The sequence below is a fragment of the Dasypus novemcinctus genome, chromosome 23 (assembly GCF_030445035.2).
Source record: "Dasypus novemcinctus isolate mDasNov1 chromosome 23, mDasNov1.1.hap2, whole genome shotgun sequence".
Taxonomy (NCBI): domain Eukaryota; kingdom Metazoa; phylum Chordata; class Mammalia; order Cingulata; family Dasypodidae; genus Dasypus; species Dasypus novemcinctus.
The window spans coordinates 3,852,612-3,865,033 of record NC_080695.1 but is presented as its reverse complement, the minus strand read 5'-3'; the positions used below and the strand labels follow the sequence as shown (position 1 = coordinate 3,865,033).

General features: G+C 37.4%; 1 protein-coding gene across 2 annotated transcripts in view; it reads right to left on the bottom strand.

Moving 5' to 3' along the window:
• Positions 1–340, bottom strand: part of LOC101422059 (zinc finger protein 596-like) — a 59,619-nt gene extending 59,279 nt beyond the window's left edge. Inside the window, exon 1 of one of the 2 annotated variants that reach the window (XM_023591997.3) lies at positions 264–340. The gene's annotated coding sequence lies outside the window, so the exon portion shown is untranslated. The remainder of the gene's footprint in view (positions 1–263) is intronic. The other variant, XM_058285641.2, reaches the window with a different exon arrangement.
• Positions 341–12,422: the final 12,082 nt, after the last annotated feature.

Genomic DNA, 12,422 nt, shown 5'->3' with positions numbered 1-12,422 from the left:
TCAGCCACAGCCAATCTGCTGAGATTTTATTCCCTACCCCCCCACCGCCAAAATGGGGGCCCTTCTGCTTCCAGCACCCCGCAGCAAATTGTTTTCAGCACTGGGTCTCTGTGCCTGGATATGCAGGGGCTCCAACTCACTGCTGTTAGTTCCTCGAAAATCTCTTTCTCGGGTGAGAGGGGTCCAGGCTGCTTGCTGCAGAACCCAGAAGCTTTGCAGGGAAAGCGAAGAGGACCAGTTGGTGCCGGGTAGAAGTTTCCTACCTGATACTTTTTCTTCAATTCGGCGTTCGTGCAGCGCCTCTCGACGATCTACCATCCTCCAGAGTATCTGCGGAGGTGTTTTCTGGGAATGGCTTCCGTCGCTGGTTGATGACGTCACCCCGCCACCGCTGGGGTTTTTTTTTTTCCAAGAGGTACCAGAGCTTGAACTCAGGACCTATTACGTGGAAAGCAAGAATGTCCAATGATGATGGAAGAGGTTGATGTTATGGGCGGAGTGGGGTGAGGAGGTGGGGGTATATGGGGACCTCATGTCCTCATGTTTTTTGAATTTAACATTTAAAAAAATAAAGACAAAAAAAAAAAAAAAAGAACTCACCCGTTGAGCTACGTCCACTCTCCAATGAGAGTTGGTTTATTTCACTTTTTTGTTTTGTTTTTAGAAGGACCAGGGATTGAATCCAGGGCCTCATACATGGGAAGCAGGAAATTAATCACTTGAGCTACATCTACTCCCTCATTGATTTTTTTCTAACTTTATCTCTACTTCAAAAAATAAAATAATATACAAAAGGTGGCTTACCAAATTATGAAAGCATTAATCTAAAAATTTCTGTCCGGTCACATTTATCATATTTAATCCTAAAAGCAAACTCAATTATTTCTCCAGTGTTCAGAAAGATACATAAATGAGCAGAGATTGGTTAAATGACATGGCCTACATCTCCTTCTTAATGAAGGAAATGAAGAAAAAAATGTTTAATCATATTCACCTCTCATAAAACTAAACTCATTTTTTTTTTACTTTTAGCATTGATATAGTACCTCCTTTGCCTTTCCTACAAAAATATTACAATATTGTTGGTAATTATAGTTTATATTAGTTGTATTTTTCTTATTTATCAACAAATTCTTAATATCTTGTAGTTGAAGAACATTCTTGCATTTATATTATTAAACAGAATCCTCATCTACCACCAATATCACTGTGTAGATTATCCTATAGCTGTCTTTCAATTAACATTAACCTCCCTAGACTACATCTTTTAACTATAATCACAAGTTATAAATAAGCAGTGTAATAGCCAGTATAATGTGCTACTTTCAACTCTCTCCATTGCAACATATTTACAACTGACTTTATTAAACATTTTACATACATTCCATCTACCTCCCCCTTCTTAGCCAGCATTTTATCTCCTACTAACCTGTACTCTATAGTGTAATTACATAAGCTTACTAATAGTATTTAGTCCATATCAGTAAGAACATACAATATTCATCCCTTTGTTTCTGCCTTCTTTCACTCAACATAGTACCCTCAAGGTTAATCCTTGTTGTCACATGCATCCTGATTTCATTTCTTCTTACATGTGAAGAGTATTATCCTGCAAGTTTATGCTGCATTTTGTTTATTCATTCACTGTTGATGGTCATTTAAGCTGTTTCCATCTTTCAGCAATTGTGCGTAATGCCACTATGAACATGGATGTGCAAATATCTGTTAGCATTTTTTCTTTCAGTCCTTCTGTATATATTCCTAGTTGTAGGATTGCTGGATCATAGAGTAGTTCTATATTTAGCTTCCTGAGGGACCACCAAATCATAGTCCACAGAGGCAACACCATTTACATTCCCATCAACAGTGAAGGATTGCTCCTATTTCTCCACATCCTCTCAAACACTTGTAATTCTCTGTCTTTTTAATAATGGCCATTCTGTATGGCATGAAACATTATCACATTGCCGTTTTGATCATTTCCCTAATAACTAGTGATGCTGAACATCTTTTCATGTGCTCTTTTGGTCATCTGTATTTTCTCTTTGGAAAAAATGTCTATTCAATTCTTTTGCCCATTTTTAAATTTGGTTGTTTTCTGGTCATTGACTTCTGTGATCTATTTATAAAACATGGAAATAAAAACCTTGTTGGTTTTTCTCCCATTGAATATGCTGCCTTTTAACCTTCTTGAAAAATTGGTTGAAACACAAAAATGTTTAATTTTGAGGAAGTCATAAGTCCTTTTAATCTATTTTTTATTTCATTGCTTGTGTTTTGGGTGTAAGGGCCAAGAAACCACCACTTAACACAAGATCTAAAAGTTGTTTCCTTACATTTTCTTCTAGAACTTTTATGGTTCTAGTTTTATATTTAGGTCCTTGACCTATTTTTAGTTAATTTTTCTATTAGGTGTGAGATAGGGATCCTTTCCTTTCTTCGAGATTTGAGTATCCAGTTTTCCCATCTCCATTTTTTGAATAGGCTGTTCTGATTCAACTGGGTTTGTTTCACAGCCTTGTCAAAAATCACTTGACCATAGATATGAGAGTCTATTTTGGAACTCTTGATTTGATCCCATCAATCTTTCTTTATACCAGTATGTGCTGTTTTTTTTTACCACTTTAGCTAAATAATATGCTTTAGAGTTAGAAAGTGAGAGTCCTTCAACTTCATTCTTCTAGTTTAAGATAGTTTTGGCTATTCAGGGTCCCATATCCTTCCAGATAAATTTGATAATTGGCTTTTCCAATTTACAAAAATGGCTTTTAAACTTCTATCAGCATTACATTAAATCTATAGTTCAATTGAACTCTTAGTGATGTTTAGTCTTCCAACACATGAACATGGAATGTTCTTCAGTTTATTAAAGACTTCCTTGGTTTCTTTTGAAAATGTTTTGTAGTTTTTGAATACAGGCCCTTTATATCTTTGGTTGGTTATTCCTTGAACATTTGATTCTTTTAGTCACTCTTGTAAATGGAATTTTTTCCTACCTTCCTTCTCAGTTTGCTCTTTAGTAGTGTGTAGAAACTGTATTGGCTTTTTGCATATTAATATTTATTCTGCAACTTTGCTGAAAATGTCTATTAGTTCTAGTAATTTTGTGACTGATTTTTCAGGATATTGTAATATAGGACCATATCATTGGGGAATAGTGAACATTTTACTTCTTCCTATCCTGTTTGGGTGCCTTTTGTGTTTTCTTGCATAATCTAGCACAATACGGATTAACAGGAGAAATAGTGGACATCCTTGTTTTTTTCCCAGTGAGATTGGGAAAAAATTTATCTTCCACCATTCACTACCATGTTTGTCTTGGGTTTTTTAACATATGGCCTTTATCCTATTGATAAAGATTGCTTCTACTGCTGTGTTTCAGAAAGTTTTTATCAAGAAGTGATGTGTTTTGCGAAAAGTCTTTTCAACTCAATTGCGATAATCAAGTGCTTTTTATCTTCAATTTATTAATGAGGTGTAATGCACTGATTTTCTTACATTGAGCCATCCTTGCATACCTGCCATAAAACCCATATGATCAGGGAGTAGATGTTGGTCAAATGGTGAGCCTCTGCTTCCCACATGTTTAGTTCCCAGTACCTCCTAAAATTAATACAAACAAGCAAACAAATGAAAAAAACTAACTCAGGGGAGCCAATGAGACTCAGTGGTTAAGTAAGTGCTGGTTTCCCACATACAGGGTCCTACATTCAATCCCTGGCACCAGTACCTCACACACAAAAAAAAACAACATATGATCATGATGCATAATTTTAATGTGCTTTTTAACTTGGTCAGGAAGTATTTCTTTTTTTAAGATTTTTGCATCTGTATTCATTAGAGATATTTGCCTATATATATTTTTTCATAATATCTCTATCTGGTTTAGTATTGAGGTGATGGCTTCAGTGACAGAGTTTGGTAGTGTTCCTTGCTGCTCAACTTTTGGAAGAGGTTGAGAAAGATCAGTATTAGATCATCTCTGATGATTAGCAGAATTCACTGTGAAGCCAACTGGTCTTGGGCCTTTCATTTTGGGAGGGTTTCTGATGACTGTTACATTTGTTTTACTTGTGATTGGCTTGTTGGGGTCTTTGATTTCTTCTAGGGTCAGTGTGGGTTGTTCATGGATTTCTAGGAATTCATCCATTTCATGAACATTTGTCAGGTTTGTTTGCATACAGTTAATATTATCTTTTTTTTGATATTTTAATTTCTGCTCAGGTAGCATTAATGGCCCATCTCATTTCTAATTTTATTTATTTACATCATATCTCTTTTTCCTTTGCTTAAACTAGCTAATCTTCTCCAAGAACCATCTTTTGGTTTTGTTGATTCTCTCTTTTGTCTATTTTTATTAGCCATTTTATTTAGTCATGCTCTAATCTTATTGTTTCTTCTCTTCTACTTGTTTTTGGGTTGGTTTGCAGCTCTTTTTCTAGTTCCTCCAAATGTACAGTTACATCTTTCATTTTAGCTCTTTCTTCTTTTTTAAAGTAAACATTGAAGGATATAAATTTCATTGTGAGCACTGCCATAATTGTTTTAGGAGGTACAGGGGATTGAACACAGGGCCTCATACATGGGAAGCAGATACTCAAACAATTGGGCTGTATCTACTCCCCTATTATAAGGTTTTCTAAGATTTACTTTATTTATGTATTTCTTCCCACCCCCTTGTTGTTTTTCACTTACTGTGCCTGTTCATGATCCTTGATTCTATAGGAGGCACTGGGAGGCAAACCCCGGGCCTCTGCTGTGGGAGGGAGGTGCTTAATTGCTAGAGCCACCTCTGCTCCCTGCTTGGTTGGGTCTCTTATTCTGCTTTTCCTCCCCACATTTCGTGTTGCATCAGCTCACCATGCCTTCCCATCACATCAGCTCACTGTCTTCTTTAGGAGGCACCAGGAACCTCTGCTCACACTTTTTTGTGTCTCTCAACATGTTTTTTCTTCTTGTGTCTCTTGTTATGTTAGCTGGCCATGCCCATCTATCATGCCAGGTCGCAGTCTTCTTCAGGAGGCATGGGGATCTGAAACAATGACCTCCCATGTGGTAGGCAGGAGCCCAGTTGTATGAGCCACATCTGCTTCCCTGTCATAAATTTTTATATGCTATGTCTCTGTTTTAACTCATCTTGAGATATTTACTGACTTTGCTTGCAATTTCTTCTTTGAGTCACTGATTATTTAAGAGTATACTGTTTAATCTAAATGCATTAGTGAATTTTCCTTTTTTCAACTTGTTATTAATTTCCAACTTAATTCCATTATGATCAGTGACAGTCGTTTCTTTAATTTCAATCTTTTTAAATTTATTCAGATCTGATTCATGTCCCAACAAAAAGTCTGTCCTGGAGAAAGGTTATTGAGAACTTGAGAAGAATGTATATCATGTTGCTTTGGGCTGGGTGTAATGTTCTACAAATGTATGTTAGATCTATTTCACTTTTCATATTGTTCAAGCTCTCTTTTTCCTTATTTATCCTCTGTCCAGGTGTTCTGTTCAATTCTGAAAATAGAAACACCAATTTCTCCTGCCAGGTTGGCCAGTGTTTGCCTCATGTACTTTGGAGAACTAAGTTGGTGCATAAATATTTATTATTGTTATTTCTTCTTGTTTACTTTTCCCATTGATTAATATATAGTTACCTTCTTCATCCATTATAACCGATTTGCATTTAAAATCTATTTTGTCTGATATTAATGTCATTACTCCAGATCTTTTTTATTACTACTTGCATGGAATAGCTCTTTCCAACCTTTCACTTCCAGGCTGATTGTGCCCTTGCATCTAAAGTGAGACTTTGGGGGAGTGGGTATAGCTCAGTGGGTGAGTGCCTGTTTCCCATGTAGGAGGTTCTGGGTTCAATCCCCAGTACCTCATTAAAAAACTAAAAATAATAAAGTGAGTCTCTTGTAGGCAATGAACAGATGGCTCATATTTTTAATCCATTCTGTCATTCTATGCCTTTTGATTGAGGAGTTCAGTGCATTAACATTCAATATCACTATAAAGCTTTTCTTATCTTGTCCATTTTATCCCTTGGATTTCTGTTGTCATATCTTACTATTTTCTGTCATTTAACCCTTCCAGTAATGCTTATTTATTATCTTCATTACTAAACTCTTCTCCAAGTCTCTCACCATTGTTGTTTCCTTTCAGCCTGTAACATACACTGTAGTATGTTTTGTAGAACCAACCTCTTGGTGACATACTCTCAGATTTTCTTTGTCTGTAATGGCTGTAAATATATCTTAAGGATGGTTTTGCTGGAGACAGAATTCTTGGCTGGAAGTTTTTTCTATCAGTACCTTAAAAGTATTGTGCCACTGTTTCCTTACCTCCATTGTTTCTGAGGTGACATCAGCACTTAGACTTAATGAGACTTCCATATAAGTGATAAACTGCTTTTCTCTTGCTGCTCTAGGAAACGTCTTTATTTCTTGCATTTTAAATTCTAAAAAGAATATGTCTCAGATTAAATATATTCAGATTTATTCTGTTTAAGATATGTTGTAATTCTGGATTATTGATATTCATGTCGTGCATAAGGTTTGGAAAATTGTCAGCCATTATTTCCTTTAAAATTCTTTCTGCCCCTTTTCTGTTCTTTTCTTCTTGGAATCCTATAATGCATTTGTCTGTGTGTTTCATGCTATCATACAATTCCTGGAAACCCTGTTAAACCTTTTCCGTTCTTTTCACTTTCTATTCTTCTGTCTTTTTAAGTTCAGGTGCTCTGTCATCTACTTCACTAATTCTGTCCTCAACCAAATCAAATCAGCTATTATATGATATTAATGTATTTTTTTTAATTTTTTTTATTTTTTATTGACTTTGTAATAATATTACATTAAAAATATATATGTGAGGTCCCATTCAACCCCACCCCCCCACCCCCCCTCTCCCCCCCCCCCAATAACACTCGTTCCCATCATCATGACACATCCATTGGATTTGGTAAGTACATCTTTGGGCACCTCTGCACCTCATATACATTGGTTCACATCATGGCCCATACTCTCCTCTATTCCATCAAGTGGGCCCTGTGAGGATTTACAATGTCCGGTGATTACCTCTGAAGCACCATCCAGGGCAGCTCCATGTCCCGCAGACGCCTCCACCTCTCATCTCTTCCTGCCTTTCCCCATACCCTTTGTCCATTATGTCCACTTTTCCCAATCCAATGCCACCTCTTCTATGTGGACATTGGATTGGTTGTGTCCATTGCACCTCTATGTCAAGAGGAGGCTCAGATTCCACCTGGATGCTGGATGCAATCCTCCCATTTTCAGTTGTAATCACTCTAGGCTCCATGGTGTGGTGGTTGTGCTTCTTCAACTCCATCTTAGCTGAGTGTGGTAAGTCCAATAAATCAGATTGTAGGTGCTGGAGTCTGTTGAGGCTCAGGATCTGGCTATCACATTGTCAGTCCAGAGATTCAAATCCCCTAAATATATCTTAAACCCCAAGATTAACTGCACCTCCAGCACTTTAGCATGAAAGTCTTATGAAGGGAGATCCCATCTGAGTCCAGATTCATCACACATAAACACCATTTCCAAAGAGGGGCCATCTGCCCTTAATGTATTTTTAATCTATTCTGTTGTGTCTTTCATTTCTATAAGTTATGTACTTTTCTTTACAGGCTTTCAAATTGTTCTTTATGCTAACACAGTGTCATCTTTTTTTTTGGTTCAAAATTCCTTTTTTTTTCTTTTTTTATTGTCTTTTTTTAAAGATACATATGTCACACAAAATGTTACATTAAAAAATATGTTTTCCATATACCTGACTTCCCACCCTCACGCCTCCCACATCAACAACCTCTTTCATCAGTGAGGCACAGTCTTTGCATTTAATGAATACATTCTGGAGTACTGCTACACTACATGGATTATAGTTTACATGGTAATTTACACTCTCTCCAGTCCATTCAGTGGGTTCTGGCAGGATATATAATATCCTGCATCTGACCCTGGAATATCATTCAGGACAGCTCCAAGTCCCCAAAATGCCTTCATATCACACCTCTTCTTCCCTCTCCCTGCCCCCAGCAAATCCCATGGCCACTGTCTCCACATCAATGATGCAATTTCTTCTATTGCTAGAGTCACAATAGTTCTATAGTAGAATACCAGGAAGTCCACTCTAATCCATATTTTCTTCCTCCATCCTGAGGGCCCTGGGATGGTGATGTCCACTTCATCTCTAAATCAAGAGGGGTCTTAGATCCCATGTGACTGATGGATGTAATTCTCCTGCTTGCAGTTTTAGACTCTCTTAGTTCCCTGGTTATGGTGGTTGATCATCCTCCCTCCCTGTCAGCAGACCTGGGTAAGTCCATTGAGAAAGAAAGGTGTTGCAACTCTGCTGAGCCTCAGTGCCCAGCTGGCACATGCACAGTCCAGAGATTCAAGTCTCCTGAGCATACACCAACTCCAGTGACAACCACAAGTTCAATAAATGTGACAGAAGAGGCATGTGTAGAGAAGTCTCATAGGAGTCCAAATCTTTCACACTCAGGAGCGCAAATTCCAAAGTAGGACCCTCTGGTGAGGCACTGAACTCCAAAGCCATCTGCCATGACTGTAGAACCTGTGTGTCTCTGTAGCCCTCAGGAGCAGCACTACCTCAGATTGCATCTACTTTGGCTGTCTCTGGGATCCTGCTGAGACATAAATGTGGCCCCTCTGATGACCTCCTGACTCATTCTGAAGTCTCTTAGCCAAATAAACTCATTTGTCTTTACCATTCACCCCTCTTACTCAAGGTATTTTTCTCATTATATTACCAGCTGGTGATTAGTAGTAATCCCTGAGTGCCGGGGAAGCTCATCCCCAGAAGTCATATCACATGCAAGTGGGAAGGTAATGTATTTATATGTTGAGTATGGCTTAGAAAGTGGCCACATTTGAGCTACATAGAGGCTCTCAGGAGGTAACTCATAGGCACACAGCAGTTCTAGGTCATGTAGAAATTTTAAGTACACAGCTTCATAAGGATAGGCTCATCAGTATCAAGGGACCATCATTGGGCCATCCTTCTTCACTTCACTTTGCCCTTGTACTTTGGGGATTGTTGCTCTTCTATTGGGTAATGCAGCAGAGCTTCCCCAGATGGGAACTCAACATTCCCTCAGTTTTCTGTGTGTACTGATTTTGGCTACCAACTCTATCTCCTTTCCTTTACATCTTTCTATCTCCCATCTTCTGTTGTTGCTATTACATTCCATCTCTCTTTGTTTAGCCACCAAATTTCTAGCTTTTTATTTCTAACTCCTCTACTTTGTTTTCTATCTTTTATTCACTGTTTATGTTATTGTCCTTTCTTTTCTCTTTCCCTCTCTCCTGATCACGCTGGTCTTTTAATTCATACTGTATTCTTCTCCATATTCAGTTTCCATTCTCATTGTAGGAACTCCACTTTTTATTCCTGTAACTCTACAGAGCTTACATGAGTTTAATATTCATTCACCTAGGTCTTATATGGTTCTTCTGCTGGCATTTATTATCAATACTACTATTATACTTTTTCTTTTCTTACCTCTTTTGCTTTCCCTGGCCCTAATCTTTTTCCTTCAGTCTAAGGAACCTAGACAACAATAAGGAAATAGAAAATAAAGAACAAAATATCAAAAGGAAGACTTAACACATGCACAAAAACAGAACCTAAATAAAACCTGAGACTAGACAGAGAAGATAATCAACTGAACAAACCATCAACATAAAATGATGACCAGACAGCAACAAAAAATTACAAACCAAACCAATAATCAGGAAGACATGGCCCAATCCAATGAACAAACTAAAAACCAGGAAGAGGAACAAAAGATCAAACAACTGATCAAAGCTCTCCAAACAAATATCATTGTCCAACTTAATGAAGTGAAGGAAAAGATTAGGATAAAAAAAAAAACTTGGAGAGTATACTAAAGAAATTGTAAACATACACAAAAAGATAACAGATATGATGGTGATGAATGGCACAATCAAAGAAATAAGAAATACACTCCCAGCAAATAACATTAGATTTGAAGAGGCAGAGGAAAGAATTAGTGATGTGGAAAACAGTATACCTGAAATCAAACAGATAGTAGAATTGATAGATAAAAAGATAGAAGAAATACACGGGGGCTTAGAGATTTGAATGACAACAAAAAATGCACAAACATACACATTATTGGCATTCCAGAAGGAGAAGAGAAGGGAAAAGGGACAGAAGGGGTGTTGGAGGAAATATTGGCTGAAAACTTCCCAAACCTATTCAGGGAGATGGATGTACATGTCTCTGAAGCACAACACACCCCAAACAGCAAAAATCCTAACAGCACTATCCCAAGACATATGCTTGTCAAATTATCCAGTGCTTAAGGCAAAGAGAAAATACTGAAGGCAGCAAAAGAAAAGAGAACCATCATGTACAAGGGAAGCTCAATAAGATAAAGTGCTAATTTTTCATCTGAGGCAAGACTGCAGTCATATGACATAGTCAAGGTACTAAAAGAAAAAATTTCCAGCCTAGAATACTTTATCCAGCAAGGCTGTCATTCAAAAATGTTGGAGAGTTCAAAATATTCACAGATAAACAGAAACTAATAGAGTAAGCCAATTAGAAACCTGCCCTTCAAGAATTACTAAAGGGAGTTCTCCAGGAGGAAAAAATAAAACAGGAGAGACAGAGTTGGAGGCAAGTGTAAAAAAACAACTAAAAAGACAAAAAGAGAAATAAAAACAAAATACGGCATACACAAAACCAAAGAAAATATGGCTAATGTAAGTAATTCCTTGGAAGTAATAACACTGAATGTCAATGGATTAAATTCACCTATCAAGAGATACAGATTGGCACAATGGATAAGGAAATATGCCCCATCTATATGCTGCCTACAAGAAACCCACCTTAGAGCCAGGGATTCAAGGAGTTTGAAGGTAAATGGCTGGAAAACAATCTTACAAACAATTACCAAAAAAGGTTAATATCAGACAAAATAGACTTTAAATGCAAAACTATTGTGAGAGACAAAGATGAACACTACATATTAGTAACAGGGATAATCTTTCAAGAAGAAAGAACAATCATAAACATTTATGCACCTAACAGTGTCATCTTAATATCTTCATCTCTTTAGTCATATCTTCCATCAAATTCTGGAATTAATTAAGGAGATTTGTGTTAACATCACTGACTAGTTATCTTTACTCCTGTGTCTTCTCTGGATTCTTCGTTTGTTTCCTTGCTTGGTCATATATTCTTTGTATGTTTTGTTATTTTGTTGATTCTGTTGATATCTAGGCATCTAATCATGTTGGTGATCTTACTCTGTTCATCAATATGTTTCTCTTGCCTAGTGTTTTTTTTTTTTTTCCACAACTCTTTTTTGATTTCTGGTTCAGTTTTTTCTAAAACTTTAAATTTTCCCAGTTTAAGTTATCAAAACAGGGTCAGGGATCCAATAATGTGGCATAGAATAGAGCAAAGTGACTGGGAAAGAATCAGGGGCAGCAAAGCCTGTCTTCCTTCACTTTCTTGGCTAGCCATCAGAAAGTGCTCTTTGTCAAATCTTTCCACTGTGATGAATCCTTCGATTTCCTTTAACTTCTGAACCATAGACTCAAAACCAAATTATACTGGTTAAACACCCTTAACACAAACCACAGTCAGGCCTCTGCCACACCCTCTCTTTCCCTGGGAGGAATATGCCCTTTTCCCACTCTGTTGGCTACTTAGCTGCATGTTTTATGGAGCTTGTTCTCCTTGAGGTGGGAGATGGGTGCCATTCCCAGCTGTGGTGTCAGGAGCTCACAGTTTTCCTTTTGGGCCCTTAATTTCTCCATCCCCAGTTCTCTTCAATGATGAATGTGGCACTCTTCTTTCCTCCAGGTCCCCAAACAAGCTCTCTGGGATGATGCCTATGCTTTCTCCCTATTTTTTTTTTTATTTTTATGAGAGCTACACCCTGTATGAACTACTTTGGTGCCATTTTCCCAGAACTCTCACCAGTGATTATTCTTGCCTGGGTTTCACTTTTGCCCAGAATTTAATTTCTCTTAATTCTAAACCTCTGGGAAGACTTTCATCACTTAATAATTTTTACAAACATTTCCATGGCTCTTTTATATACTTAAAAGGGGCATGTCTCATTTTCATGTTTATGAGGATCCTGTACACATGAGACCATTCCATATCTTTTCTCATGAAAATGGATTTTCTATTTTACCTCTAACCCATCAGGACTGGAGGACACATTGAGACAGATACTTTCCTGGGCCCATTAATGACAGATTATTTTACAGTCCAGGATATATTATGGGATTATTTGTTATAGGACATATTTAAACCTAAATTCATACCCCCTGGGAATGTTCCACTTTTTCAGCATATGTGAGATGGATGATCACTCTTTCCCTATGAATATC